The sequence below is a fragment of the Pseudophryne corroboree genome, chromosome 1, assembly GCF_028390025.1.
Source record: "Pseudophryne corroboree isolate aPseCor3 chromosome 1, aPseCor3.hap2, whole genome shotgun sequence".
Classification (NCBI taxonomy): Eukaryota; Metazoa; Chordata; class Amphibia; order Anura; family Myobatrachidae; genus Pseudophryne; species Pseudophryne corroboree.
The window spans coordinates 1,186,163,436-1,186,190,267 of NC_086444.1; the positions used below are offsets into that span (position 1 = coordinate 1,186,163,436).

Sequence of the window (26,832 nt, forward strand, 5' to 3'; positions counted from 1 at the left end):
TTCAGAAGCACCAGTGCAAAGCGTAAATGATTGCCATGTTAACCAGAAGAATGTCAATAAAATCCCAATGGTTTGGTTTTAGATCTGTATAAACTTTATGTTTTGGTTTTACCAAAACTGCCCTCTTTTGTTTTGTGTTTTGATTTGTATTTTTTTTTCCATAAATTGAAAAATAAACCTGCTAAAAATCACATAATTTAGGCTTTTTTTTGTTCCTACATTATTATTAACCTCAGTAACAGAGCTGTGGTACAAACACAGCAGTTTATAGCACATATATGAAACTTTAACACACAGCAGTGGCAGAAAAAAAGTGATGGAAGATGGAATTGTCATTGTGTCCTCCCACCAATCCTTGTGTTGTATAATAAAAAGGACATGCAGAGTTTAATAAACCAAGCACTTGGAATTCATTCTGTAACAACTCATCCCTGCTGGAATCCATATACAGAAATCTCTGTGCTTTCATCTACAGTAATTGTTTGTAAAGGTCTTCATTGTGGAATTTGTAATTCATTTTGAAAAAAATCAGCTTTTCCACATTTGAGAAAGTAGCCTCCTATACCCAACACTTACAAGGTTCCCGGCTGTGCTGTAAACTCTGAAAAAAAGTGGAAGGCTCAATTCATGCAAAGTGAGTTTGTGCAAATGCCTCCAAACTTCGTTCTATTACTTCCAGTAGTCAATGGGACTCTGTGACATACCTGTTTGTACTCTGTGAGTTGCAATAAAATGCTAATAATATTGTACACTCAGAAAAAAAGAAGGCATATGTTATAAAAAAGATATACATATAATATTGATATATTAGAGAACATTATTTAAATGCACATCAAACATATTAAATGCAAAAAGTTAACCAATTACAATTAACACTGAAGTCTCATAGATTCTTTAAGGGCCGCAGGGGCCTTAAAGAATCTGTGATTCACTTTGTAGAAAAAAGTGCACAATCCCACCCCCACACTAAGGTGTCAGATATGTTTCAGAATGTGTGGCCAGGGCTGGTGTCCTAAGCACTTACTGCTGACACTGCTGGTGCAGCGGGTGTTCTGCTGGGTCCTATGAGAGATGGCTCCAGCGTCTAGCAGAATGCAGTGATCTCCCTGGATGGTCTACTCTGTGATGATGGGCCAGTGTCCCCGTGGTCTCCTGCATGGGCGCCGCCAATGATCCTCTTGTCACATGATGGCAGGGGCCAATAAGAGACTATCTTCACTGACAATACCTGGTTTTTCCTGCTCAGGTATAAAAGGAGGTCCTTTGCAAGCACCCAGAGCCTGTGTAACTAGTTACAATGTTAGTGTGACAAGTGAACCTGCACTTTTTCTCCTATGCAGAACTACCAGGACCAGCTATAATCTTCAGACAGTGACCAGTCCTGTTCCTCTTTATTCTTCAGCCATTAACAAGTCTGGTCCAGCTATTTTCTTCTGCTGGTAACAAGTCCAGTCCATCTTTACTGTTCAGCCAGTAACCAATCCGGTCCAGCTTTACTCTTCAGCCGGTAACCAGTCCGGTCCAGCTTTACTCTTCAGCTGGTGACCAGTCCGGTCCAGCTTTATTCTTCAGCCAGTACCCAGTTCAGTCCAGATTTATTCTTTAGCTGGTAACCAGTCCGGTCCAGCTAATCTTGAGCTGGTAACCAGTCCGGTCAAGCTTCATTCTTCAGCCGATAACCAGTCCGAATAAGCGTTATTTTTGAGCCGTTAATCAGTGCTGTACAGCTTTACGCTTCAGCTGGTAAGCAGTCCGGTCCAGCTTTTTTCTTCAGCCAGTAAGGAGTCCGGTCCATATTTTTCCTTCAGCCGGCAAGCAGTCTGGTATAGAACCACTCAGTAGTCCACTTTCAGAAAATCTTACCAAAGGCAGTTCTCCCTGCTACCCAAACATCATGCAAAAGAGTTACATTTATCTTTCTAGATTTTACTCATGAGCTGCAACCGCTGTATTGCTTTCATCACCTGAAACAGGTAACACTCTGCATAAAACTTTGACAGTTTGCACAGGCCTCACTCTGGATTCCTATCCAGCCTCAAAACCAGAAGTAGTGGCCCTGCAGAGTTTAGCAACTAGGGTGGATGCACAGGAGGCTGTTCATCACCAAGTGATTTAGTATTTACCAGAACTATCAGCCTGCCTAGACAGGATCCAATCTAACGACACCAGTTACCACTCCTGTATCCTCCTCAACTTTCTTATCACCTGTCTCCAATTCTGCCAAGCATGATAAGCCTTAGTTACAATTACCTACTCCAAGTTATTATAATGGCAACCCAAAGAATTGTCATGGTTTCATCAATCTATGCAAAGTGCACCTCGAGTTATGTTCACAGAACTCTCCTACACAAAGATCCAAGGATGCATATATAATGTCTCTCCAGGAAGGTTCAGCTCTTGAGAAGGTGTCTCCCCTGTGGGATCATTCTGATCCAATTATCTTGGACTATTCTCATTAATTTCTTCTTTTAAGGCAGACCAGTGACTGCTTCAGTAGACCTACAGATGTGTCCAGATTTACCTTTCTGAAAACAGTGCAATGGCACACAATTTGGCAGGACATCAATTCCTTGTGTTGTTGTGCTATGATGTTGTGCCATGACAATTCATAGTTTCACCACTGGGTGGCCAGTGCATCACATAATGTAGCTTTCCACCTACATTTGCTGTAATACAGAAAGAGGACAAATGAAGGATGTTTACTAGAAACCAAGGTAGTCTAGTGGATTAATGCTCTAATTTAGTAAACCAAGTGCCCAGGTTCAAACCCCAGGAAAGCAACATTCTTTTATATAAATTTTAATTCTTAAAAGAGTTTAAATATAAGCAGACATCATTTTAAAGTGAACAACCAGTATAGTATATCATAAACTTTTTTCTAGACTAATATTTATAATATACACATTTTTTAAAACTAGAACCAACGTAATATAAATTCAGATATCAGTATATATGAGCCATTAATAGCTTATTCTATTACCTGAGTGCATAACCTAAGTGTATTAAAAATGTATATATGTATACATTTATATATCATCCTTAAATGTTCAGTGTAAACATATAAGTGCAATTATTAAAAAGAAAGATCACCTAAAAGCGAAATCTAGATGGAAAGTGTGTAAAAAACATAGATGAATATAAAGTGATAATGAAGGTGTGGAGTAAACACATAAAACTCCACACAGAAGTGAATCAAAGTGTAACAAAATGTAAAAAAAAATGACTAAAATATGTGGTATACTGTAAAAATATAGACACATGTACCTAACTTATTCAAGACCAGACATTCTATGGACCTATAATATATGGAAGGCCCATGTGAATGGCGTGTGCACCCCTGTGAATGCAGGCTTTCCCCTGGCTGCCTGGGGTGGGTGGCTAACATCATATGATGTCAGTGCCCGCCCCAAATTCGGAAGACTACGAGCAGCCGCGGAGTGAGTCCTGGCTCACTCAGCGGCTATGAGTGCCAGGAACACAGGAGAAATCCTTCAATGATGAGTATACATTGAAGGATTTCTCCTGTGTACGAGCACTTGCGAGCAGATGTATAAGTGTACACATCCTCTCAAAGTGTTGTGGGGGTTTAGGGCAGTGGGGGGATGTGTGATCGGCGGGGTGGCATTCACCTGTTCGCTGGGCTTCAATTTCACGCAGCCTAGCGAGCAGGTCTGAATCAGGCCCCATGTGCTTGTGTACTTAATTAAAACATGGCTATGGTTGAGTGCTTCAAAAATTTAGAAAATATAGCTAATGTCATAACATATGTCTGTTGCTGAAATACTGTACAGCCATCAGTGGGTTTTCACAGCCATCAATGTACAATGACATTGTAAACGTGGTTTATTATTACAATGATAGTTCAATTTAATGTAACCAGCTGGCTTGTCCATTTCTTTCTATTATCACTGGCAGCACAGATAATCAATGGTCTACATAATTACAGGTCTCCAAAGTAACAATGTTTTTAAATAAAAACAAATAATAGGGCTGTACAGTATGTGTATTGGTGCCCCTCCCCATTAGTGATTGTGCTACTTTGTGAGTAAGAGACTGTACAAAACTGTATCAATACAAAAAATGAGTCTTAACAACATGCAGGGGAGGGCAAATAGAAACCTAATTTGTTGTCTGTCTTGGGACAGTGCACTGGGACTAATGTACTAAGCTTAAAAGGTGATAAAATGGAGAGTGATTAAGTACCAGCCAATCAGCTCCTTCTGCCATGTCACAGGCTGTGTTTGAAAAATGACAGGAGCTAATTGATTGGTGGTTTATCACTCTCCCCTTTATCACTTTTTAAGGCTTAGTACATATTACCCACTGTCTCCAAATTAATTTCTCATTCCCCCTGTGTGTTGAGGCAAACAATACATGAAAACAGGGGAGCTTTAACTACTTAACTGATAATATTTTTCCCAAAAAAACAGCTCCACATGAGTGTATTAGATAAAGAACATGAATTTAACCCTATTCAAAATGATTTTAGTTAAAAAGTAAGTAAAAAAAAAAATTTTTTTTAAGTATTTTTTTCAAACATTGAAACATTGATTGGGAACATTGCGACCATCGGTACATTGGAAACATCGTAGCCATTGTTGCTTTCATTTTGAAAGCCGGGACAGCCACCAGGTACACAGGGTGGGGCTCAGGGAGGGGGTACTTTACACTCCCCAGTGGCTGCTATTGTCTGATGCCACTGGAGGGGGGGGGGGGGTTATGCCATGCTGACTGATCTGCAGTGATCGGCAGCACGGTAATCAGTAGGGTAGAGTGCAGGGAGGCAGAGGGACCGAAAGGTGCCTCTGACAGCAGCAGCAGAGGGAAGTTTCCTTTCACTAGAATTAAATACTAATCTTATTACATATTTGTAAAAATAAAACTAGAGCTGAAGTATTATAAATTCAGATATTAGTATATATGAACCATTAATAGCTTATCCTATTACCTGAGTGTATAACCTAAGCGTATTAAAACCATGTATGTATACATTTATATATCATCCTTAAATGTTCAGTGAAAACATATAAGTGTAATTATTAAAAATAAAGATCACCTAAAAGTGAAATCTAGATGAAAAGTGTGAGCAAAACATAAATGAATATAAAATGACAATAAAGCTGTGGAGCACACATATAAAAACTCTACACAGAAAGTGAATCAAAGTGTAACAATATGTGAAAAAATTACTAAAATATGTACCTAACTTATTCAAGACCAGATATTCTGTGGACCTATATTAAATGGAAGGCCTGGAAATGAAGCCCCATAGGTAAACCAGCCATGTGTGACCCCTGGTCAGGAATGTATTCCCCAGGTCATGTTGAATATCAAGACTGATAAGTAACTATGCATTACTCATGCTTACTCATATGTGACTTGTCTAAAGGAATAAGGACATTAAAAGTTACTTCAATTTGCATTATGGAGTGCTGGTTCTTCCTAACCATAGCCCCGGCCGGAGCCTCATGGTGAGGACTATTGTGTATATATATATATATATATATATATATATATATATACATAAAACAGAAGGATGATTTATCAGTGTAGAAGTTTATTAGTGTATTATATGCTTAGATTTCCAGTTTATTTAAAAAAAATTAGAAACATTGGTTAGCATTGGTTAACATCGGTCTCAAAGTACCGATGTTTCAGTCTAAACAATGTTTTGAAACCAATGTTGAAAAATATAATTTATCCGATGTCGTCTTTCAGTGTCTCATCCCTCCCTGTACAGAAACATGGGGGTCCTTCCGAGTTGATCGCACAAAGAAACTTTTTGCTGCCTGTGCGATCAACTCGACGTTGCCTATGGGGGAGGGCTATTTTGCATAGCAAGGCTGTGAATGCTTGTGCAGCCCTGCTATGCACAATTTTTTTTTGTGTGGAACTAGACCAGGGTAACAGTTACTTACCCTGTGCAATCGATCCAGCGATGCAGGTCCCGGAACTGACATCAGACATCCACACTAGAAAAATGCCTGGAAACGCCTATGTTGGACTCACCACTTACAGAAAATGGTGAGTTGATTCCCAGGAATGCCTTCCTGCTGTCAATCTTCTTGCGATCTCGCCAGTGATCGCTTTCTTCAGTCTTCTGGTCATTGCCTGTTGACGGCCGTCACTGGGCAACGACGCGCATGCGCATTGTGGCCGCCATGCAGGTGCATAACCGACCCATTCGCACTAATGCAACAACCAGCAGTGTGCGAACGGGATGGAATGACCCCCCCATGGGCCTACCATAATTCAGACCTGATCGCAGGACAAATTTGTTCTCAAAATGGACAAATCCATGCTTCACTGCAGGTGGGGCAAATGTAATATGTGCAGTGAGATTTAGATTTGGGTGAGTTATTTTATTTCTGTGCAGGGTAAGTACTGGATGCTTTATTTTTACACTGCAATTAAAATTTCAGTTTGAACACACCCCACCCAAATTTAATACCGCTTTTTCACTGACATGCACATGAACGCGCACCTACCTGGGATTTCTTTCAGTGGAAATGGTGTCAAGGTAGAAATCCTGAGTATAGTGACCCGGGATTCTTACCCGGGAATCAAGCAGGGTTTTTAGCTGGTCTTTCCTGGGTAGGCTGTGTGGGAGATGTTTACAAAAGTCCATGACAATAATCGAAATAATAGTGGTGCCATGAGAATGGAGTGGAGGTATTATGAGGCTTGCTCCTACATTTTTGGCAATTCGGCCACAACAAATCCAGTGAGTTTTTTGTCATCTTTAAGCGCTCTTGACCAGCAGTCTAGCAAAAAAAAAAAAAAAAAACAGCAAAAGAGACCAGCAGTCTAGCCTTCCCCAAATCCCCCCTACTATTGGCAGCACCACTTTATGTTTTTGGAGCACACAGGGCAGCATCCCTTTACAGCACAGGACAGCACGGAACAACAACACCCCTTTCCAGCACATGGCAGCGCCGCTTTGTTTTTAAATGATGTTGCAGCACCCACTTATTTGTCAGACACGGCAGCTCCCAATTATTTGCCACAATCAGCTCCCAATTATTTGGCACAGGTGCAGTAGTATGCACCCACTTATTTGGTAGACATGGCAGCTCCAGCTCAGATCACTCAGCAAGATCGCTCAGCACACAGTGCTGCACCAGTGATGTGTGCTGACCGATCGGTCACTGCCCGTGTTCTCAATATCAAAAACATGGGTGATGTGTAGATATTTCAAGCATGCTTGAACTATCTAGATGGGGGACCCCATCACTTTCGCTATAGTCCGTACACACAGAGTGATTTGCGCTGATTCTCTAATCGATTCAGTCAAATCACTTAGAAAAGCTGCCCAAATCGCTACTTAGAAAAGCAGCCCAAATCGCCTGCTTTGTCAATTTTTCCATGACCAAGCAGGCTTGTGAAAAGGTGTTAAGCTGGCCATACATCAGAACAACATTGGTCCTGATTGCACGATTGTGACTAATAATGCGACCAATTGTGTGCACATCACGAGACCCATTGTCTATCATACAACCCGCATGCAATATGATTGTATGCAGATCTTTCTGATGTATGGCCAGCTTTAAAGTCTAATTCCTAATTGTGTAGGTGTGAAAATATCAGTGTGAGGGGCATTTGAAGTAGGTTCCTTGGGGGGTAGATAATACATGTATCCTGGCTCGGGGATAGATGGGGTCCTGGGATTTGAAATGGACAGTGACCCTTAAGCAATTCAGAGCCTCAGTATTAATGCAAAAATTTGAGTTATTTGATGCTCAGAGAACAGAGGTGAATGAAGTCTAAAGTGACATTAAAGAATAAGTTAAGAAAAACCTAATAGTGCTACAGAGTAACAGAACATATTATAACATTTTGCAATGATAAAATAATTCCAAATAAAGAGTAGAAACATAAGTGGAGAAAATTAATGCAATCACTTGGATGCTTTCTACAATCCATACACGATTACAGTATACAGTGTTGCAGAGGTGAGTTTATTTTAAACTATTTTCAAGATTCCATAACAAATGTAATACTACGGTGAAGGACGTGTTACAGATAAAATATAACAAATTAATTTCTTAAGGCAGGTAGACTAATTTTGATATTTCAAGCATTTGCAGAAAGGATGAGTACGATAGGCAAAGGACCCTTTATGCAAATTCTATGCATTATTTGTTTGCGTACACACATCTGATGATGCAGCCCACAGGAAGATATTTGGCAGCTCGAGGAATGAGTCTGGCATTGGAACTGATGGTGACACTGGCATTGATGTGGATGGTGGATGCTGGTTGCAGCAGTCTGGAGGTACTGTAGCAGTGGACTGGAGTTAATTCACTGAAGATGTGGCATTCAGTCGGTCTACCACTATTGGTCAACAGGCCATCAATCAACTCATGAAAAATGTCAACATACCTTAGGTTGACATGGTCAAAAGGTCTACAAAAAAAGAAAAATGTCAACATGAGTCTTTCCCTTTTTTTTCAAAACAAGTGTTTTTATATACTTTACTATCCAAGTGGACTTAAAGTTAGATTACAAGAGTGTGCCAAGTGTAGCTTGGTGAGCAAAGTGAGCCATGCAAGGAAACATGGTACACTTATACGGTGTCTATGACGAATATTAGTTTAAATGTAATATACTCCTCCTGCTTGACATTTTCCAGGAGGGACAAAATACTCTCTACCTGGACTTTCCTTTTAATTTATGATTGCACTCATCTGTGTTGACATTCCTTTAATAAAAATCAGTTCAACACAGGTGACACCAATCATATATTAAGAGGGAAGTCCAGGAAGAGAGCATTTTGTCCCACCTAGAATGGGAAATTTGGGAGGTATGCACAAGCGACTATTCAACCCTCCCTTTACCCGGGCCCACTGTCTTAAGTGCCCTAGGCCCCCGCAAACCTTAATCTGGCCTTACTTGCGTTCACATGAATATACACAAGACATGTAGGCCCGGTCCCATATGTATCAAGTTGTCATTCTCTAAATCCCTGCTGGAGTAATGGGGCCTATACACAGAGCGTTTTTATGCCACTTTCTAAGCGATCTGACTAGATTTGACTAGATCATTTAGAAAATGAGCACACATCACTGTGTGTGTAGGGTGCCATAGCGATAGCGATGTGTGGCCCTGTGCATCACTATCACTGGGCAATGTAGATCATGCATGCATGATAAATCTAGTTAGATCGCCAGTGTTCTCACCGGAGAACACTGTCCATTCCAGATCACTCAGCATATATCACTGACACATCGCTGGTGCATTGCTGTCTGCTGAGCGATCTTACTGAGCAATTTAGCATCACTCAGATCGCTGGCACACATCACAACAGTGTCAGTGTAGGCCCCATAACAGTTTGCAAATAGAATCTAATGGTGTGGTGTTTATGTCCCCTCAAATGTATATAGTGAGTCTTAATTAGTGTAACAGTGATTTCCAAACTTTATTTAATCATGGCGCCCTAAAATATCAGCAATTTTTCAAGGCACCCCTACTCCAAAAGATTCTTATTGATAAATGTAAAAAATTATATTAGATTACATACATTGTTGTTAATTGTCACCCTTAGGTTCAGATATGTTCTGGTGGACATAGCTGTGGTTTACTTGCCCAATAATTTATAATTGGAAGCCAGCAGCACTGGTTTTGCCTATCACTTTGACAATAAATAATATATTTTATTTCTGGACCAACAAATTGAAGGACCCCTGTAAGTGTCTCGCGGCACCCCTAATTGCCTAGTTACACAGCTTGGGAACCACTGGTGTAGTAAAAGTTCCTCATGACTCTTATTGGGTGTCTTGTTCTGGGAGTCAAGAGTCTCGACCTGCCAGATGCAATAATTAACCCAACTCCGATCCAGAGTTATGTTTTTTACTTTTAGGCGAGTGTCTGAAACTGAGCCTTTCCTTGACACAGCTCTGTGCCACTGTCCTCGATGGTGCTGATCTTTGCTGAGATATTATAAATGGAGGAATAGGAGAGGGAGAAAGACTGGAGCATTCCAGTACATAAGAGATATTATTTAATTTTTTATATATATACATATAACTTTTAATAAATTTAGTGTTATTTGTATAATTTATGTGATATGTATTCTATACTATATACATTTAATTGTGAAATTCATTAAATAATTTATGCATATTTCTGGCTTTCCAATAGTTTGAGATTATGTTGCTGCTCCCACGAGTGCTGCTATATATTTTTAATTTTTTGTAATCTTTTTTAAAGGTATACACACGACGATTTTATAGCTGTGAATGAGGGACCAGCAACAATATTTATCTTATACATTGGCGCTTTTTAAGCAGTAAGGGTTCTTTTTTTGTAATTTTAAATCATTGCCTCTGAACTAAATTGGAATAATGATGCATTGAAAGCCACCTTTCTCACTGGCTTATCTGAGCGTATAACGGATGAGCTGGTGACTAAGGATTAGCCATAAACTCTGGAAGCCCTGATCTCTTTATGCATCAAGATTGACATAAGTCTTTGTGAGCATGGGCTAGAACATAGTAGGGGTGGCCATCCAAGAATTCGGTTGGCCTACACCTTCCATGCCAAGTCCCCTCCCATGGAGAAACCGATGCAGTCAGTACAATCTCGACTAAGTCCTGAAGATTGTCAGCACAGACAACAGGAGAAGCTCTGTTTGTATTGTGGCTCAGCCAATCATTTCTTAAAGAATTGTACTAGCTATCTGGGAAACTAGACCTCCTGACCTATACAGGAGGAGTCAGGTTGGGAGCAGTCAATAGTCATAATCCTAGAACAGAATGTTAAATTACTTTGACCCTCAAGGGTTCCAAACAATCATATCAAATTTCTGCTCTCATTGACTCAAAAGCTGCTGAAAATTTAATTTCTTCATCCTTGGTTCAATTTTTAGAGTTAGCGCTCAAGAGCCTTCAGTAACCAATTGATCTCTCAACAGTCCACAGAACTCAGATCCCTGATGGGACTACTACTCATATTACTGAGCCTATGCCTCTTTCTATAGGTACTTTTCATCAAGAGCAATTATCTTTTTCTGACTTGCTCTACAAGAAAAATCATGTTTTGGGTTCACCATGGCTTTTGTCTTCACAACACACACACTCTGAAATCGTAGCTTGGTGTCCTTCCTGTCAGGAATCCTGTGTCTTACCAGAATGCATGTGTCATGAGACTTCTTCCTCTTCTCTTACTCTACCTGCAGAATACCAATAATTTTTAGATGTTTTCCCTGAACAAGCTGCAGATCAATTACACACACACTGGCCTTGGGATTGTCCGATTGACTTGATCCCTGGGAAACACTTTGAGGGGTCAAACCTACCCCCTGTCCTTTCACAGACTCAAGACATGTCAGATTATGTGCAAGAGAACTTAAAGGGTTCATTTGGACTTCTACATCACCTGCCAGTGCAGGTTTCTTTTTTGTCAAAAAACAAGTCAGAGGGTAGCGACCTTTCATAGATTATCATACCTAGTTATGCCCTTCAGCCTTTTTAACACCCCAGCTGTCCTCCAGAATTTTGTCAATGAGATCTTCTGTGGTGTACTTTATTATTACATGGTGGTATATTTAGATGATATTTTGAGCTCCTCCAAAGTCATCGGCTGCAAGTCAAAGAGGTACTCCAATGGTTACGTAGGAATATACTCTACGGCAAGTTATCCAAATGTACTTTTGAAGTCACAGTATACCTTTCCTTGGATACGTAATCTATGGTTCCGAACTTCGTATGGATCCAGAAAAGTTATCTGCTATTCAGGATTGGGCCGCTCCTTCTAATCTACAGGCTATACAATGTTTTTTGGCTTTGCCAATTATTACCGGAACTTTTATCAAGAAGTTTTCTACAGTTGCAGCCCCAATTATCGCCTTGACCAAGAAAGGAACAAATCATGCAACATGGCCTCAGGAGGCACTCACTACTTTCCATCAGCTTAATCAAGACTTTATTTCTGCTCCTATACTCTCGCAGCTGGTGTTGCAGAAGCCATTGCTCTTGGAAATTGATGTCTCTAGTATTGGGACTGGGGCCATTCTTTCCCAATATGCGGAGGATAGGAAGTTACATTCCTGCAGATTCTTTTCAAAGAGATTTTTTCAAGCCAAACAAAAGTATTTTATCGGTGATCAGGAGCATCTTCTAGCTATCAAAGTCAACTTGGAGGAATGGAGATATCTACTTGAAGGAGCTCTTCATTCAGTAACCATATTTCCCAATCACAAGAACCTGCTTTATTTGTCTTCTGCTAACTTTTTGAATCCAAGATAGGCTTGCTGGGCTCTTTTCTTTTTTTAATGTTTGTAGCAAGTACCGTCCAGGGACCCAAAATGTCAAGTCCGATGCTTTATCTAGATATTTTTCATCTAATGAAGAGGAGGATGACATTCATGAAAGGCCCATCATCAATCATCTTGCTTTCACTGCCCCAAAGTTGGCAGTACCTCTGGGTAGGTCTCACATCCCTTAACATTTAAAAAAGCATCTTCTTACCTGGGATCATTCCTCCCATTGTGCTGGGCACACTGGGATCTTTAAGACCTTCAAATTTTAGCAATCTAATTATTAGTGGCCTACGATGAAGTAAGATATTTGTGAGTTTATTAAATCTTGTCCTACATGTCATCTTGTTCTCCTGTTGCCGGTCTACTTCAACCTCTTTCTATTCCAGTACACCTGTGGACTCACATGGAAATGGATTTAATTACCAACTTTACCGGATGAGAAAGGGTTGAATACCATACTTGTGGCAGTAGACAGATTTACAAAAATGGCCCACCTCATTGCACTCACTGGACTGTGCTGCTAAACTTGTCCAATTTTTATTTTTCGTGAGATCTTTAGGCTGCACGTACTTTCACTTGAGAACAGGTTGGGTTGTGGTATCCAGTTTGTTGCTAAATTCTGGCAGGTCTTATGTGCTGTACAGCTATGCAAGTCAAATTACATTTCTCAACAGCCTATCATCCACAATCCAATGGCCAAGTGGAGAATATTTCTTCTTCCCAAGATAATTGGTTGTAACTTTTACCTTGGGTCAAATTTGCGCACACTCTTCGATATCATACAGCATCTAACACAACTCCCATTTTTGCTAATTATGGCTATCATACATGGATTCTGGAATTCAGTCCTCTTCCAGCCTCTGAAGTGCCAGCAGTCTCATCTAGAATACAAGTTCTCTCACAAGCCTGGAAGGATACTCATGTTTCTTTGAAAAGGCATCTCGGAATTATAAAATTTATGCTCGTAAAAGATGTTGGCCTTCTTAAAGATTGCAGCCGGGAGACCGGGTCTGGCTGCTCACCAATAATTTGAGACTTAAGGTTCCAATCATGAAATTTGCCCCACAATTTATTGGACCGGTTCCTATTGAGAAGGTAATTAATCCTGTTGCCTATAGATTTAAGTTACCTAGATATTTTAAGATTCCAAATTCCAAATTTAGACCTTTATGACCTAAGTTATCACATGTCCAAATGGAGCGTGGAGTTAAATTTGAAATTGCACAAATTCTTGATTTACGGTATGGCTTTGGCTATTTACAGTACCTCATTGACTGGAAAGGCTATGAACCAGAAGATATGTCACGGTATAGGGCCAAAGATGTGGATGCTCCTTGTCTGATTTCTAGTTTTCAGTGGAGATTTCCTTATAAGGCTAAGAGTTGTTTAGAGTCCACCCCAGAAGAATGGGTACTGTCAGGAGGTGCAGCCAGCACCGGTCTCCTAAGTGCTTACTGCCTACACCGGTTCAGCATGGGGTCCATAGGGTCCTTTAAGAGTATGGCTCTCATGTCTGGAAGACTGTGGTGATTTACCTGGATGGGCCACAGTGTCTGAAGTCCGGTGTTGTTGGGCAGCATCCCCGCGGTCTCCTGCATGGGCACCACCATCTTTCCTCCGGTCACATGACGGCAGGGGCCAATGAGAGACTATTTTCACTGACACTCCCTGCTGTTTCCTGCTCAGGTATGAAAGGAGGTACTTTGCAAGCACCCAGAGCCTGTGCAACTAGTTACAATATTAGTATGAAAAGTAAACCATCATTTTGACTCCTGTGCAGCACTATCAGGTCCAGCTATATTCTTCAGCTGGAAACCAGTGCAGTCCAGCTTTATTCTTCAGCTTGTAACCAGTCCGGTCCAGCTTTACTCTTAATTCGGTTACCAGTCCGGTCCAGCTTTAATCTTCAGCCAGTAACCAGTCCAGCTGTTTTCTTCACCTGGTAACATGACTGGTCCAGCTTTATTCTTCAGCCAGTAACCAGTTCAGCTTTCCTCTTCAGCAAGCAGACAGTCCGGTCCAACTTTATTATTAAGCTGATAACCAGTGTGGTCCAGCTAGTCTTCATTAGGTACTCAGTCCGGTACAGAACCACTCACTGTTCCACTACCAGAAATTCATACCAACGGCAGTTCTCAATGCTACCCAAATCTCATGCAAAAGGGTTACACTGAGCCTTCTCAATTTCAGCCATGAGTTGCAGCTGCTGGAAACCTTTCATTACTTGAAGCAGGTAATACTGTGCATAAAACCATGCAAATATGGTCTATAATTTTGTAGTGTAATTTCTCAAGATTATGGGGGTAATTCAGACATGATTGCTGCTGCAAATTGCATCGCAAGCGGCATTTATTTGCTGAATACGCACGCGCAAAGTCATGAGTGCACATGGGCGGGCCTCCCCATGTGACAAATGGGCAGTCATACACATGAAATTTGTGAAGCATACAGTCAACGGCAGAGAGGTGTGATGAAGGCAATGCGGGGGGCAAGGCTTAACAGGCTAGCAAAAAGAAGGTGGGTGTGTAGCGGGGGAGTGTGCTATGGGCTGCAGGCGGGGTTTATGCATGACTGCAAAGCAAATCGCTGTCAGTGCTCACTGAGCATTTGCAGATGCCGAGTAAGTCTAGGGATGCACAAAGCTTGGAAACGCGTAGCACAGGTGTCATGTCAGCGGTCTCCCAGCAAATAATTGCATATCACACACACCTGTTTGCAATGCAAACACCTCAACATCTCATTACGGGGGGGAATTCTGAGTTGATCGCAGCAGCAAGTTTGTTCGCAATTGGGCAAAAATATCCGCACTGCAAGGGGGCCAGATATAACATTTGCAGAGATAGTTAGAATGTGTGGGTTATTTTGTTTCTGTGCAGGGTAAATTCTGACTGCTTTATTTTTACACTGTAATTTAGATTTCAGTTTGAACACACCCCACCCAAATCTAACTCTCTGCACATGTTATATCTGCTCCACCTGCAGTGCACATTGGCCCTCATTCCGAGTTGTTCGCTCGCTAGCTGCTTTTAGCAGCATTCCACACGCTAAGCCGCCGCCCTCTGGGAGTGAATCTTAGCTTTGCAGAATTGCGAACGAAAGATTAGCAGAATTGCGAATAGAAATTTCTTAGCAGTTTCTGAGTAGCTCGAGACTTACTCTGCCACTGCGATCAGTTCAGTCAGTTTCATTCCTGGTTTGACGTCACACACACGCCCACCATTCGCCCAGCCACTCCCCCGTTTCTCCAGACACTCCCGCGTTTTTCCCTGACACGCCTGCGTTTTTTCGCACACACCCATAAAACGGTCAATTTCCGCCCAGAAACACCCACTTCCTGTCAATCACACTACGATCAGCAGAACGATCGTCATTAGGCCGTGAGTAAAATACCAAACTTTTGTGCTAATTTACTTGGCGCAGTCGCACTGCGAACATTGCGCACGCGCAGTTTGCGACTTATCGCACCGATGTGAAGAAAAATAACGAGCGAACAACTCGGAATGAGGGCCATGGTTTTGCCCAACTGCTAACAAATTTGCTGCTGCGATCATCTTAGGCCCTACATCTCTAGCTCTCTACTATGGCCCTCATTCCGAATTGTTCACTCGCTGCTATTTTTAGCAGAATTGCTAATAGGCTAAAATCCGGCAGTTCTGCGCATGCGTATGCACAGCAGAGCGCACGCGCTAAGTATTTTTATACAAAACTATGCTATTTTACTCACGGGTGAACAAAGCTTTTCAATCGCTCTGCTGATCGTCGTGTGATTGACAGGAAGTGGGTGTTTCTGGACGGAAACTGTCTGTTTTCAGGGAGTGTGCTAAAAAATGCAGGCATGCCAGGTAAAAATGCAGGAGTGGCTGGAGAAACGGGGGAGTGGCTGGCCGAACGCAGGGCGTGTTTGTGACGTCAAACCAGGAACTAAACGGACTGAGGTGATCGCAATCTAGGAGTAGGTCTGGAGCTACTCAGAAACTGCAAGGAAATACTTAATAGCAGAATTGTTAATCTTTCGTTAGCAATTCTGCTATGCTAAGATACACTCCCAGAGGGCGGCGACTTTGCATTTGCATTTCTGCTAAAAGTAGCTAGCGAGCGAACAACTCGGAATGAGGGCCTATGTGTGTTATTTGTCAAGCAATTGTACACATTACACACAACAGATTAACTCATTTCAAAGGTCCTCTTTCTTGTGTTCACATTGTTTTGAGGTGTCTATCAAGCACCATTGTGCTATCAAAATACACATACTGTATGAATCTCACCCACATACATGCCATGTTTTCTGAAGGAATACATTGTTTGTGTGAATCATATTACAACATTTCCACAATACTGCAAGTTTACATGTGATGTTCAGTAATGATGCTTTAGGTTCTAGATTAATAGTATTTTGTTTTTATTTTACCCAAAAAAATTACTCATAGCATTTCAAAATAAATAAATCAGCCATTACCATGCAGCCATAGGTGTATCTATAATGGGTGCAGTGTGTGCGGTGCACACAGGCCCCTGAGCCCAGGGGGTGCCCACAACGCACACACTCCACCCATTTCTCCTATACTTACCTTTCCGGAGTCCATCGCTGACAGTGTGTGGGCCCCCTCCTCTCATGTAGCCATCGCGCTGCTGCTATCACTCTAAGTGCGATACACTCTGGCACAATCCCAGAGTCTACAGCCATGCACATGACTCAGAAAAAATGGCACTGTGGCCATTTTTTGAAGTCCTGCACATGCGCTGTAGACTCTGGTCCTGTGCCAGAGTCTATCGCACTCAGAGTGCTGGCAGCAGCGGTGACAGCTACAGGAGAGGAGAGGGCCCACACACAGAGTCTGCACACGGGTCCATTCCTCTCTAGAGATGCCCCTGCATGCAGCACAATCAAAAAAACACTATTTGTGGACAAAGTGAAGGGGAGTAACAACTTGCAATATTAAATCATAAATTTTTTAATCATAAGACAAAGACAAAGCGAAAGAAAGGAAAGAGTATGCCAAATAACACAGCAACAAGCACCTGGCTGTGAAGAAATGAGGATTACAGTACCCAGTAGTCATTTACCTCCATCTCTGCAGCAAACACAACAAAAAGCTGGTCTCAGTACCCTGGCTGAGGAATATATGAAGCAAACAGAAGAAGAAACTGGTCCCAGTACCAAGACACAACAATCAGGCCCACAAACAGAAGAGGAAGCTGACTGAAGTTCACAGGCTACTGCATTGCAGCCAGGGAAAGAGAAGAGAAAATGCCAACCCCCATTTGGCAGGAGTGAGTTGGTCATTCTTGTCCTGCAAGCCATTGACAGAATTCACTATGTCACCAAAAATATAAGCACTGGAACCAAGGACCACATCTGGAGAGAAATCGCCATCTGCCCCTTTTTTTGGCTGGCTGAAGGGGTTGTTCTTCAGAGTGGGATCTTCTTGTGGATCTGCGAGTGGCCTGCCTAGTGAGATCTGGTTCCTGGGCAGGGCTTGGGGATGGGGCAGGTGTTGTAGCCTCCCTAAGAGTCTGGCCATAGAGGGCTGAGATGGTCTCCATGCCTTGGGCAATAGTGGCGGATATCTCATGTATGCCTTTGGCAACAGTGGAGGAGAGCTCACACATCCATTGTCGCATAGAGGAGGTGAGCTCACGGACCTCCAGTAGCATCTGTTCTTGGAAGTCAGTGTTGTTTCAGCTTTGGTTTTCAATTTGCACCAGATGCTCCTGAAGACTGGGTCATGCCTCAGTGCGTTGGCAGGATGGTAGGCTTTGCGGGCCCACACTGGAGCTGCCATCATTGGCACCCTCACCAGCCTAAGTGAGCAGCATCTCATGTGCTGTGATTGGAAAAGGAGACAAAAAAAATCAAAACATTAGTAATCCTTTTTTTATTGCTTTTTTCTTTTAAAAATATTTTTCAAAATTTACCTGGCAAGGCATGTGGAGATTCAAAGGTAGGCATGTCTGTGTTCATTTTGGACACACCTGCCACCTCCTCATCTGCCACACAGACCAAGGCTTGCTTCTCCAAGGCTGTGTATACAAGACTCTCAAGTATTCACCAACAGTGTTCCACTCGCAGATCTCCACCGTTCAGACATCTTGTTCTTCAGCCTAACTACAGATGTTTTTTTTTAAATAAAAAAACATATTTTAATATTGCAGTATTACTTGTTTATATTTTTAACATTTTCCTGTTTTAAGATTCTCTCTGTCTACTTTTTTTTTTAGTTGAGTTCTTGGTGCAATTGTATACATCAAACAATCACAAATATCATACCCTACATTACTTTGGACATCTTCCACTTCTACACATACATAGCAGTAAATATTGTAAGATGTAATTTGAACTTTAAGATTGAATTTGGCACATAGTAACCAAACTTTCAAATGTTCAATTATCTTGCACCTTCTTGAAGGTTATATATGTAATAATCTTGGTTGCTATAGGCAACATCAAATCTAAAAAGGAACTACCATCTTAGTAAATGCAAACAATAGTGTTTTAGAGTGTGAATCAGTATGTACTTACTGTCTCCAAACTTCTTGGGGTGTGCGGAGCATTGGGGCCACCTCATTCACCGTGTCAGTGATATCTCTCCAGATATTGTCCTTGGGCACAGCGCCCATGTTCTTAGATCCAAAATTTATTTTGTCAATGGCTTGTGGGACAAGAATTCCCTACTCCATCCTGCCAAATTGGGATTTACGTCTTCTGTTATCTTTCCCTGGTTGTGATACAGTAGACTGTGAACTTGCCCCATCTTCCTCTTCAGTTTGTGGACCTGATTGTTGCGTTTGGGTACTGGGCACATATTCTTCCTCAGTTTGCCCCACATCTTCCTCATCCAAGGAACTAAGACCAGCTTCTTGTTGTGTTTGCACAGTAGATGGGGGTACCTCACTACTGGGTCCTGCTCCTCTTTCCTCTGCACAGCCAGGTGCTTGTTTCTGTGCAATTTGGCATTGTGTTTCTTTCCTTTCTCTTAGGCTTTGTTTAACAGCTTCATACTGTGATTTTAGCCTTCTAAATTTTTGTACTGTCTCACTTTCAGAACCCATGATGCAGGTAGCATGTGCGTATGGTTCAAGGGGTGTTGTTTTATATCTGCGTATGCATGCTTAAAGTAAATTCGCACAGTTGATGCATACACAATTGGTACATTTGCTTTGATTGCTTACATTATTTATGCATGCCCTAACCATCTGTGGTTTGTGGGTGTATGGAGGCTAACGAGTTGTGGTGTGCTGTGGTGAGTGGTGGAGAGAAGTGTTTGGAGGTGTTTACTATTTTGTGTTGTTTTCTTAATATGTAGTGGTTTTTCTCAGATTTCCTTGGAGTAATTTTAATTTTCTTATCTGCTGTGCAGAGACGTACAGATTTTTGCTTTCTATTGTAATTTTTCTGGTAAGTATGTGGTATGGTGATGGTTGTGTGTCCCCGCACAGCGTGTGTTTGCAACACGTCCTTGTGTAGTGTGCTTTGGGATGTGTTGCATTTATGTGGTGTATTGCAGTCACACAGACAGCGTGTAGGACAAACAATGCATATTAGGGGTCATTCCGAACCGATCGCTCGCTGCAGTTTATCGCAGTGCAGCGATTGGTCGGATCTAAGCACGCTGGACAGCCGAAGGCCGTGGTTCCCTTGCGATTGCCTCTGCCTGATTGACTGGCAGAGGCGGTCACTTGGCAAGAGGGGGCTGGACGGCGGCATTAAGCCACCATTTAGGGGGCATGGTCCGGCCAACGCTGGTGTGGCTGGACCATTGGGAGGCGGGTCGCGGTGGCTGCGTGACATCAAACGCAGCCGCTGCGACCCGGGCAGCGACGAGGTTCTCCCGGCCAGCTGCAGGAGCTGCACTGGAGTTACTCCTCAAATTCAAATGCATCGCCGCTGTGCAATGCTTTTGCATTTCTGCAGTGGGGCCCGGTACTGACATGCGGGGTGGATTAGCCCTGTACTGGTCGTCCTCCCGCATGTCTGAGTGCCTGCTCATAGCTGTGCTAAATTTAGCACAGCTACGATCAACTCGGAATGACCACCATTGTATTTGTTTTTGATATTGCATTTTTATGATTGTATTTAAGGATGTTTGTAGTGTGGATTACCTGACTGAAATGCTAAAAGTTTTTTTTTCTCTTTAGTTATTTCTTCTCAAAGGAGCATAATTTTTCTGTTTTTTTGTGGCAAAGTAGCATTTTTTGTTGTTTATTCAGGCCTTCTGCCTTTTATTTCTGAAGTTCATGTATATCTGCTGGTAAGTATATGCATGTTCTTAGGTATGTTCTGTGTGGTGGGGTGTTGTTTTCTCTTAGGGTGCTTATTATGAATATTTTTCTTTTTTCTCAAGGGAGCATAATTTTTCTATTTTTTCTTGTGGCTAAGTAGCCTTTTTTGTTGTTTATTCAGGCCTTCTGCCTTTTTTTTTGAAGTTCATATATATCTGCTTGTAACTTATATACATGTTTTTTAGGTGTGTTCTGTGTGGTGGGGTGTTGTTTTCTCTTAGTCTACATTTTAAGTGTTTGTTTTTTCTTCTCAAGAGAGGATAATTTTTCTGTTTTTTATTTCAGGAAAACTAGCCATTTTTGTTGTTGTCCATGCCTTTTGCCTTTTTTGTTTAAAGTTTCTATATATCTGCTGGTAAGTATAAGGTAAGTATATGCATGTTAATAGTGTTGGTGTGCTATGGTTTGTGTTTTTCTTCTAAAGGGTGCACCAGTTTTTCATTTTAATTCTGGCAAAGTAGCATTTTTTTGTTTTGATTCAGCCTTTTGATGTGTGTATGTATGTATACATATATATATATATATATCTGCTGGTAAGTTGGTAAGTATATGCATGCTCATAGTCTTGGTGTGCTCAGTGTGGAGTGATGGTGTATCATCTTAGTGTGCTTATTATGGGAGTTTTGTGTTTTTCTTCTATTCTCAGTTGAACTTTTTTGGGGCTAAAGTAGGCTTTTTTTGTTATTTACAGCCTTTTGCTGTTACTGTATATTTTGTTGGTGTTTTTTTCTGGTAAGTATATGCATGCTCATTGTGTTGGTTTGGTGTGTGTGGAGTCTTTTTGTTCTTTAGTTGTTTTGGTTTTATTTGTAAATGTTAACAATGTTCCTTTTCTCCTGTTGTGCACAATTTAGAGATGGAGAACACCACACCTGTAAGTGGATTGTAGACATTAAATTTGGTTGTCAAGAATGTTATTGGTTTATGAATTAACACTCTGTAAAATGTTTATTTCAGTTGGCGACAGCGGCATACCTGTATGCATTATACGTCAACCCCAACATGCGCCTCATCCTAAAAGGCAAAGGAGACGTGCAAGGCCTAGTATCTTTTGAACCCGTGTCACACTTTTTGGAATGCCAGATGATGAGGTGGTGCAGCACTATTGGCTGCCCCCTCATGTCATTCTAGAAACTCAATAATAGAGAGTGATCTAGAGAGTCAAATTTGCAATCTTACAGCAAACCCACCACTGACACATTTCATTGCTGTCTTAAATTATTGCACCTCATGGTGCTACGAGCATATAGTTGGAGTCCTGGAAGGCATCTCCCAGGCCTCATTCTCCAGGATCCTAAAGCGCATCATTGCTGCATTCCTCAAAATAACTAAGCAGTTCATATCAATGCCATTGGATGTGGAGTCCCTAGCTGTGGTGAAGTGCCAATTCTGTAAACATGGTTGCATCCCACATGTTATTGGGGTAGTGGATGGTACACATGTTCCACTTGTGGCACCATCACATAATGAAATAAACTTTTAGAACAGAAAATGTTCCATTATTTGAATGTGATGGTTGCCTGTGGGCCATCCCTCCAGATACTTTCCCTGAATGCCTGGTACATTGTGCATTATTGAGTAGCTAATGTATATATATTTTTTTTTAAATAGTGTTTAATAACTAACATATTACTGTGTTCTTCTCTCCTTATGCAGATCACAAAGGAGGAGTGGTAGGCAGTAGCACAGCAGTCCCTCCCCTCATCAAAGCCCCACACCCCCTCAAGAACGACTCCCATCAAACTCCCTCCCCGCCTCAATATTCCACCCCCTCTCAACCACCCTCCTCCTCAATCTTTCACCCTATCTCAAGCACCCTTCCTTTCTCAATCTTCAACCACCTCTGAACCTCCCTCACCCCCTCAAACTTCAACCCCTACTGAACCTACCTCCCCCATTAAACTTTAACCCCCTCTGATCCTCCCTCTCCCCTCAAACTTCAACCACCTCTGAACCTCCCTCCCAACTCAAACTTCAACCCTCTCTGAACCTCCCTCCCAACTCAAACTTCAACCCTCTCTGAACCTATCTCCCCCACTCATGCTCCATCCCTCACTCAATATGATCTACCTTCCCCATCCAACCTCCCATCCCCTTTCAAGCCCCTTCCCCCATCCAACCTCCAACCCCCTCTTTGGCTGTTATTGAGGAGGTAGAGTGGGCAGCTATGGCCCCAGATGAAGAAGAGGATGAGTGTGTGGCTATGGTGGTTATAAAGCATATTTTTAGTTAACCTAGTAGTTTTATTTTTTATTATATACGACAACATATGCCTTTAACCTGTGTCCCTGCAGCTGCGGTGTAAATACACATCCCAGCATTCCCTGCCACAGTTTGCATATTAAGGCATGCTATCACTGAGGTAGGACATGCTTGGATGTGTAGTTCCACAGCAGCTAGAGGGACACAGGTTGAAGACACATGTACTGCAACAGATTACAGTAAAACATTCATTGTTTAGCAAACTTGGTCATAAAAGAAATAGAGGTAGGAAGGCCCTGTTTCCAAAATGACAATGTACAGATGTGTCCACATACATCTTTGCTATATCCCACCATGTACGGCTTGGTTTTGCATGCCATAGACTCTGAGATTTAGATATGCTTTGTGATTTTTTTTTAACTTGCTTCTTTAATATGTTACTTTATACATATTCTATTATGGCAAACAAAAAATTTAAAATCTATCCACTCGCTACTCGTGAAAAACAGCTTAGCCGTGTTTTGCATGTTGTGCCAAATATAGCAAAATAGCAAAGATGTAAGTGGACACATCTGTATATGGAATTCAGAATTTCAAACAATGCTAGGAAGTAATTCTAGCACTATCACAGTGCACCAATAACATTGCAAAGACATTCATTATGTATTTGAATTTAATTGTTAAAGGATTTCGAAAGTCATGTGTTTTGTAGGTGCATCTAAAAAGGTTTGTCTGAATAGCTAAATTTCCAGGACCATCTTAAGATGTGTGTGAGACCATTACATAAGATGGGTTGTGGTCCAACAAACTCCAGAAATTATGTTTGTGAACAAGTCAGCCGTTAACATGACAGATGCATAGTGTAGATGGGATTTGGTTGTTTTGACTATATAAGTGTAGAGATATATATTTAATTTAGAAAAATGTATGCTAAAAATCATTTGTATATGTGACTGTAAGTTTTTGTGTTATTAATCAGTAGCATATGTGAAGCGCATAATCAGCTTTGCAGTGGCATTCTTAATGTATTGTAGTGATGATGATTTACATAATATGTTTTCATGTTTTTAATTTTTATTTTTCACATTCTTCCCCACCTATTACAGATCATGCGGATGGAGATCGTGACCAGGACATCAGGAGTGAGCTCCTGGACAAGCAGTCCAACATCCAGGCCCTTCTGGCAAATGTTAACAATTTATTGTTTTTTGTATTTTTTTTTAAAGTGTTCTTACTACTTTTATGTTCTATTTAACTAAATAGATTAACTAAATAATATTTAACTAAATAGTTCTATTAAACTTTAAAAACTATGCTAATGTGTAGTGTTTTTATTAAACAAAAACGTATACCTTTTTCATCTGTCTTTTTGCTATATCATTTATCCTCTTTTCCTTCAATATGTGTTTTTTTTCTAGCTACATTTCATTTATGTGTCTTTCCTTTTTTATTTTAGGTTAACAACATCACTATTTTAAAAGACTACATATTTGAAAATATAGTTTATTAAAATATTATTAAGTGTATTGTGCAATTAGGACAAAATACATATTTTGTGCAAACAGTATGCATGTTGCCTTAATTGCTGAATATTATTGAGTAATTAGGTTGTCAAACTTTACATTTTGCAGTGTTTGATCGCTTAATTGATCAATCACATTACAATTCCTTAGGGTGATTGCTTTATTTATTTTTTGGGGGAAAAAAACATTGTGCAAATACTTGCAAGCTAGCGAATTCAACGCACATGTATGACACATAATGTGAAAAGTCAACAAAGAAGGAGGTGGTATGTTTGTAGCTAGCTGTGATTTGGAGAACTTGTCAAGCTTTTTCCAGGGGGACCACCTGTTGCTGAAATGATGGGTTTATTAAACTGTGCATGTCCTGTTTATACAACATAAGGGTGGATGGGAGGTCCCAAGGACAATTCCATCTTGCACCTCTTTTTTTCTTTGCATTATGTGATCTTTGGGGCCTAGTTTTTAAAACTGCCATCCTGTCTGCCACTGCAGTTCCACTCCAAGATGGGCCAGGCGTTTGTGCCGCCCACTTGTGTGGCTAAAGTTAGTCATACAGCTACAGCACCTTGGTGCAACTTTTTGGCCTAAAAACAATATTGTGAGGTGTTCAGAATAGACTGGAAATGAATGGAAATTAATTTTATTGAGGTTAATAATACTGTAGGATCAAAATGACCCCCAAATTCTTTGATCCGAACTCTTCATTTTGCAGTGTTTGATCACTTAATTGATCAATCACATTACAATTCCTTAGGGTGATTGTTTTATTTATTTTTTTGGGGAAAAACCCCATTGTGTGATTATTTGCAATCTAGTGAATTCATTGCACATGTACGACACATAATGTGAAAAGTCATCTAAAAAGGAGGTGGTATGTTTGTAGCTAGCTATGATTTGGAGAACTTGGCAAGCTTTTTCCAGGGGGACCACCCGTTGCTGAAATGATCGGTTTATTAAACTGTGCATGTCCTGTTAATACAATATAAGTGTGGATGGGAGGGCCCATTGACAAGCTCAATGTTGCAAGCGATGTGATTAGCAACCTTGCAAACGCATCGCTCCCACGCAAAGTAAAATAAAAAACACCTCTTTTGTGCATTGCTGCACATTTTTGTGCACTCATACGTGGTAGGTGTATTTTTGCGTCTGTTCACACACTTGTGTCCTTTTCGTACACTTGTGAATGCTGCTTGCGTGTGCATAGAACAGCAATCAGGTCTGAATTACCCCCTATGTCCCATCTGGAGTGGATGGCTGCACATAAGGTAGACCTGTGCAATGCCATCCTCTCCTTCAATTACCATTCTATTTTCCACATATAATGCAACCTGCAAGGGCATGACAAAGTATATATTACATATTTAGTGGTACATGTTACATGATGTCTGATCCAAAAAATATTTTATGTGTAAGGATGGCAAAAATATTTACAAGCTATCATGTATAGACAAGTAGTGCAAGATGCAAATTTCAAACATATCGTATTCATTTGTAGGAAATACACAGATGATGGTATATTCAATGAAACCCTATATATTTTTATCAATAAATCTTTTATATTTTTCCTTCTGGTATATATCAGGGCTTAATTTTTCTTGTGTTAAAGGTTGGCAATTCTTTTTCAGTTTGAATATTGGGCCATAAATCAGTAATGGTTTTAATCTTAGAAGTTAGATCTCTCTTTGGTTTACCTGTAAAAGAAGTTACCCTAGAAACATTCAAAGCTTTATGTTTAATTTTAATCACATCAGTTACATTGTATCCTCTAGATTTGAGGTGTATGTGTATAGTTAGGAAATGTAATAGAGCACTGGTGTCTTAAACAAATCAGTAATTATTTAATTTGTATAAGAAGGGTAGGTATAGACACTAATTTTGCATGTGTAAATACCTGGTCAGCGTACAGATGGAGCCACGCTCATCTAGCCTTCTCTGCTGCACCTAGGTGCACCATGGTTTATTAGCACAAGCCTTTCATCTATTGTCCTCAGCTGCAATACAATACAGAGATAAAAATACAGCAGGGGATTAAGTCCAACTGCCCTGGCTCAGTTAATCTTATTAAAAGGCAAAGATGAAGGGGGCTCCATCTGTATAGTGTATATTTATTAGTTGTGTAGGTGCTCCCTGGAGAGTGTAGGAGTATAGTTATTAAGGCACGGAGAAGAAAGTACTCTCTTGACGGGACACTCACCTACCTAGTTTTAAGTTTATGACTATTAAAACATAATGTTTATTAGTAATTATTAAAATTGTTTACAATTTAAAGACAAGACGAGGACGAAACAAACACATAAATGGGCATTGATCTAATGTTGTCTGTGTGAGTTCACAGATTGCTCACAATTTTACACTTCCTTTGCAGTATAGGATGCAATTAGTGTATGAGTAAATACAGTATGATAGCTTTCCACAACTGACCAGTAGATTCTGGTGGGGACTCCTTCTACCCAAGGTTGGTTGTTGCCTCCTGCAGTGTATCCTCATGGAGCATTCTCATCCCTGGCAGGTTGCCACACTGCAGGTTCTTTTCTTCCACTGGTATCTCCAGGTATTCCAGGCATTTTT

General features: G+C 40.9%; 1 protein-coding gene across 1 annotated transcript in view; it reads right to left on the bottom strand.

The window, feature by feature from the left end:
- The window catches only part of LOC135051170 (vomeronasal type-2 receptor 26-like), a 161,870-nt gene that overhangs the window by 97,337 nt on the left and 37,701 nt on the right, over window positions 1-26,832 (bottom strand). The gene's annotated exons all lie outside the window — the stretch shown is intronic.